We start from the raw sequence: 5,689 nt of genomic DNA on the forward strand, positions 1-5,689 counted from the left end.
AGCACTAATTGTCATTATGGGCCCCTCTCAACCCTTTGCTGTACTGTGTCAAATTTTAAATAACAATCAAGATGTGGGAGTGGATTTTTTTACCAGACCAATTCTCTAAGACCATTGTCATCTTGGTAGAAATGTTAAGTAAAGCTGTTTTTAAGGGAAGAACTAGATGTTGGGAACTCACAGGACAAGATCCTGAAATCATATATCTTACCTTGAGCTCTGAACGTCTTGAACAATTGCTGACAACCTCCTACGACTTCCAAATTTCAATAGCAGACTTCAGAGGACAAATTAAATATCATTTGCCAAATTCTAAATTAATTCAAACTATCGGACATCTACCAATTCAACCCAAATTTATACAGTCGTTTATTCCAATTTGAAAAGCAATAACATTATTCACAAAAAGATCTGGCAGAACTGGAAATGCTGTTATTGTTTGGCAGGAAAATAACAGCTGGAAACAAGATGTCCACAAAGTGGAGGGTTCTCCACAAGTCGTAGAACTGTCCACAGTTGTTCGTGCATTCTTCCTATTTCAATCACAACCTGTTAACATTATTTCCGACTCCTCCTACATTGTAGGAGTAGTCAAAAGAATTGAAAACTCTTATTTAAAATTTATTTCTAATGATTTCTTATTTTATCTATTTAAATCCTTGTACTTTCTTATCAGCCGACGAACTATTCCACTTTATATTACTCACACATGCTCTCACACTATATTGCCTGGTCCTGTGACTGAAGGAAACTGCTTAGTTGATATTACAGCTGGATCCATCACTATTCCCAGCAAACTACAACAAGCTAAAATATCCCATGACTTTTTTCACCAGAGATCATTACAAAAACAATTTGACCTCACTCAAAATCAAGCCAAAGAAATTATATCTGCTTGCCATGATTGCAAAATTTAACACCTATTAAATCAGAAACAGTAAACCCCAGGGGTTCACAGTCCTTGGAATTATGGCAAACAGATGTCACACATTTACCCAGATTCGGTAAATTAAAAAATATACGTCTCTATTGATACTTGCTCTGCCTATATCATAGCCACCACACTCCCTGAAGAAAAAATCAAAGATGTTAAAAAACGTCTACTAAGCATTTTTGCACATATGGGGGTCCCAGAAACAATAAAAACAGACAACGCGCCTGCATATGTGGCAAAAGACACCCAGACATTTTTTCAGTCGTGAGGCATAACACATGTTACTGGCATTCCACATAATCCCACCGGACAGGCAATTGTGGAAAGAGCACATTTAACTTTAAAAAATATGCTGGAAAAATAAAAGAGGGGGACTACAGGACTCTCACCTCATGAGCAGTTGAATAAAGCCTTATATGTTATTAATTTTTTAAACAGATTAGATAATTGGAAAAATCCCCCCGCATTTAGACACTTTGATAAAAAAAAGCACAGAATGTAACAGCAAAAGCAAAGATTCTGTATAAGGACATTTTAACCAGGCAATGGAAAGGTCCCTTGTCTATCATAACATGGGGAAGGGGCCATGTTTGTATTTCCACAGAAAGCAGAACAATATGTGGTCCGTTGAGGTGGGTGAAGTTCTACCAAGAACAACCAGAAACGCCAGCAGCCTCCTGATTTCCATCTTGCTTCTACGGATGACGACACCGATGTTCCTGACAACCCCTATCGGAATTCCAGCATGGGCCTTTGGAAACAGTAACAACTTATGGATGGCTCTGGCAAGGAAGCCTATACAGATACAGTTTGTCTTGCTACCCACAACCTTGCTAACCCTATTACCACGTTTAGTTGGTATCCCCAATGCAAATACCTTGGAGACTTTTCGTAAAACCTTTTCTGTTACTAAGAATGAACCTGTTGAATTTGAGTTTCTTGGTTCTTCCATTACTAACTTCTGTATACATTTTGAAAGAAGATTTAATTTTCCTCTCTGCAAAACAAATAATGTCACTCCCAAAAAAGCCATCTACAAGAACGCAACATTGTGGTGTAATGAGACCCAACTGCAAAAAGTCATCATTGAAACCCCTTACAAATCTTTAAAATTAAATCATGGTGATTTTTTAATTTGTGGAGAAGGGGCATGGTTTGGAATTCCTTATAATCTGGAAGGGGGACCAGGCACCATGGGTAAAATTACCTTTTTTCACCCCTTTAAATTTCCCATACCCAGCAAAATTCCCTCTTCAGAAATCAAGCCTGTAGCTCCTAGTCGTGCTAAGAGACAAATTGCCACTAGCTCAAAAATGGAAATCATTTGTAGAAATAAAGAAGAATATCCCCTAGCTTGGGATTCTTTTCCTCCTTCTAAAAAGACTACCCCTAAAATTATGGCACAAGTTCCAAATTCTGTACAATCCTCTGGATCAGCTTCAGACACATCCATTCACCTTGATCTCGTGACTGACCCTCCAACTCCTACTCAGTTCCATCCCCTAGCTCATATCCCTTCAATATCCCCTGACTGTGATCCCCCCATAAAATTATGGATCAGAGATCGAGATTTTTGGGTGGTTTTTTTTTGCAGTTGGGATTGCATCTGATCATGCTCTTGGCGTCCTTAGCCACATGGCCTGTTGGATGGCTAAGGAAGCCAACACCACCTCCCTTGCACTGCAAGAGTTGCTGGAAGACTCCCTCACTTTGAAGGGAGTCTCCTTACACAACAGAGCAGCCATAGATTTCCTTTAACTATTGCATAATCATGGCTGTGAGGAGTTTACAGACTTATGCTGTCTAAACTTCTCAGATCATTCACAATCAATCCGATCTAATAATTAACAGCTTCAAAATTTAATTTCAAAAATTCATCAAGACCCTAGATGGCAAACCAAAGATCTTTTTGATGGACTGAATTGGGGATCCCTCCCAAATTGGATCAAACAGTTAATATTAATTGGTTTCTCCATCCTTTTTTCTCTTATCTTTATTGCTTATCTTCTTTCTTGTCTTTCTGCCTTGCTAAAAAAATATTGCCTCCCCAGAGCCCTTCCAGTTACTGTCCAGGTCCCACTGCAAGACTACAATCAAGATTTCCAAAAATTCTGCAATCATTTCAACAAAAGAGGGGGAGATGTGGAGAGTTGTGGTCTGAATAAAGAGGACTTTGAGAGATGGAAAAGAGCTTACCTACCCTAAGCAAACTAATAGAGATTCTAAAACAATGGAGTTTATTCTTGCTATTAGGATTGATTCCATACGTTCCTTCTTTTTACTATGTTAATGCATGTTGTTATAAATAATGTACTCCAGTTCCGTTTATTTCATGGTGTTACGGCATGCTTGGACATGTTCTCCCCTCGCTGTTCTCCTCAACCCCTGACTGGCTGGAGTCTGCCGCAGTGCATCACAGCTCATGATTGGTTCCCAGTTATGTAATGTTCCCTCCTGTTACCCCATTTGCTTACCCCTGTTGTCAATCCCATGCTCTACCCCTTTTCCAGAACCTTCCGTGACTCCCCTCCAAAAAGGGGAGCTCCCCCTTAATAAGGGAGATTCGCCATTGCGACCTCGCCATCATCTGAACCCTTTGCGAGTCTTTTTCTCCCACACCCCGCAGTGTGTGATGAGTAATTCAGCCCTGCCCTGAGGTGTCCCTGCAAGGAGACACCCTGGGGGTCACAGGGACCCCAAAGTAGGACCCCCCAGGCTGGGCTGGGCTGGACTAGAGGGGAGGCCTAGGGGAGACAGAGAAGTACTGTTCAGAAGCAGGAGAAAGCTGCTTATTCTTTCTCCTCTGGGGCTCAAATCCTCCTTCCCCCTCACCAATTCCCTCCACATCTGCCACAGCAATCTTGGGAACAGATTTGCCTGGTCAGGAGTGGTTCAGACCAGTCCAGATTGGTTCCAACCAGTTCAGACTGGTCCAAACTGGTTCAGCCAGGTCCAGACCAGTCCAGACAAGTTCAAATCAGTTCAGACAGGTTCAAACCAGTTCAGACTGGTCCAGACCAGTCCAGACCGGTTCAGGCTGGCCTGGCCTGGGTCAGACTGTTTCAGACCAGTTCAGATTGGTTCAGACAGGTCCAGACTGGTTCAGACCAGTTCAAACCTTTTCAGATCGGTTTAAACTGGTTCAAACCAGTTCAGACCAGTTCAAAGTGGTTCAGCCAGGTCCAGACCAGTTCAAACTGTTTCAGACGGGTTCAGACCAGTCCTGACCAGTTCAAACCCATTCAAACTGGTCCAGGCCAGTTCAGATCAGTCTGGACTGGTTCACACCAGTTCACAAAGGTTTAGACTGGTTCCAACCGGTTCAGATTGGTTCAGACCAGTCCAAACTGGTTCAAAGCAGTTCAGACTAGTCCAGATGGGTTCAAACCAATTCACACTAGTCCTGATCGGTTTAAACCGGTTCAGACTGGTCTAAACTGGTTCAAAGTGGTTCAGACAGGTCCAGACCAGTTCAGGCTGGTCCAAAACGGTTCAAACTGGTTCAAGACCAGTTCAACAAGGTCCAAACCTGTTTAGACTGGTCCAGACCAGTTGAAACTGGTTCAGACTGGTCCAAACTGGTTCAGACCGGTCCAGACCAAATCAAAACGGTTCAAAACGGTCAAAACCGGTTCAAGCCAGTTCAGCTCAGTTTAGCCAGGTCCAGACCAGTTCAAACCAGTTCAGCCAGGTCCAGACTGGTTTAGACAGGTTCAAACTGGTTCAGGCCAGGTCCAGACCAGTTCAAACTGGCTCAGACTGATTCAGGCCAGTTCAGCCAGGTCCAGACGGCTTCAGATTGATTTAGGTCGGTTCAGCCAGGTCCAGTCCATTTCAGCCAGTCTAGGCCGGTTTAAACCGGCTCAGACTGGTTCAGCCAGGTCCAGACCGGTTCAAACCGGCTCAGACTGGTTCAGCCAGGTCCAGACCGGTTCAAACCGGCTCAGACTGGTTCAGCCAGGTCCAGACCGGTTCAAAACGGCTCAGACTGGTTCAGCCAGGTCCAGACCGGTTCAAACTGGCTCAGACCGGTTCAGCCAGGTCCAGACCAGTTCAAACCATCTCAGACAACTCCAGACTGGTTCAGACCAATTCAGACTGGGATGGGGGTGTGAAATGGATTGGGATGGGGGTGTGGGATGGACCAGGATGGGGGTCACAGTTATGACCTTATGGCTACTTTCCCAGCTCATCTCTCCCTCCCCAGTTGATGGATCCTGATTCCCCAAGTCATTCCTCACACAGGAGCTGTGCTGTACCTTTAATCATCCTTCTCCACACCCAATTTAACTGTATCACAACTTATTTCTGGGACTTCACTGGGCATCTACTGGGAGTACCCCTGACTAACTGCCTGCTTCATGTTGTAATTACATGAACCACAAACCAGCCACCATTGAAAGATTTGGGAAAGTGCAAAAAGAGCAGGCTGTTATGGACACTGCAACTCCAAGAAATCATGCTATTAAAAATAACAGCAGGAAAGATTTCCTGCATCAGCTCCGCAGTTTCCTCCAAAGCTTTTACTGGATTCAGAGGCATAATCAAGAGTGTTCACTACACTTGGTCTCTTGTAAGAGAGTTCAGGGGGCCCTCCTCATGTGCACCAATGCTGAAAACTCACCAACATTTACTCTGAGGAAAATTCCCTCCATTCATTCAGGCAGTGGATGACACTACCCTGACAGGGATGTGCTTGATCCTTGGGAAAATAGGAGCCAGAAAAGTGTGAGTATTAAACAGACAAACAACAGG

Source organism: Empidonax traillii, unplaced genomic scaffold, assembly GCF_003031625.1.
Source record: "Empidonax traillii isolate 1590-97213 ecotype Southwest subspecies unplaced genomic scaffold, ASM303162v1 scaffold740:size344948, whole genome shotgun sequence".
NCBI classification, from domain to species: Eukaryota; Metazoa; Chordata; class Aves; order Passeriformes; family Tyrannidae; genus Empidonax; species Empidonax traillii.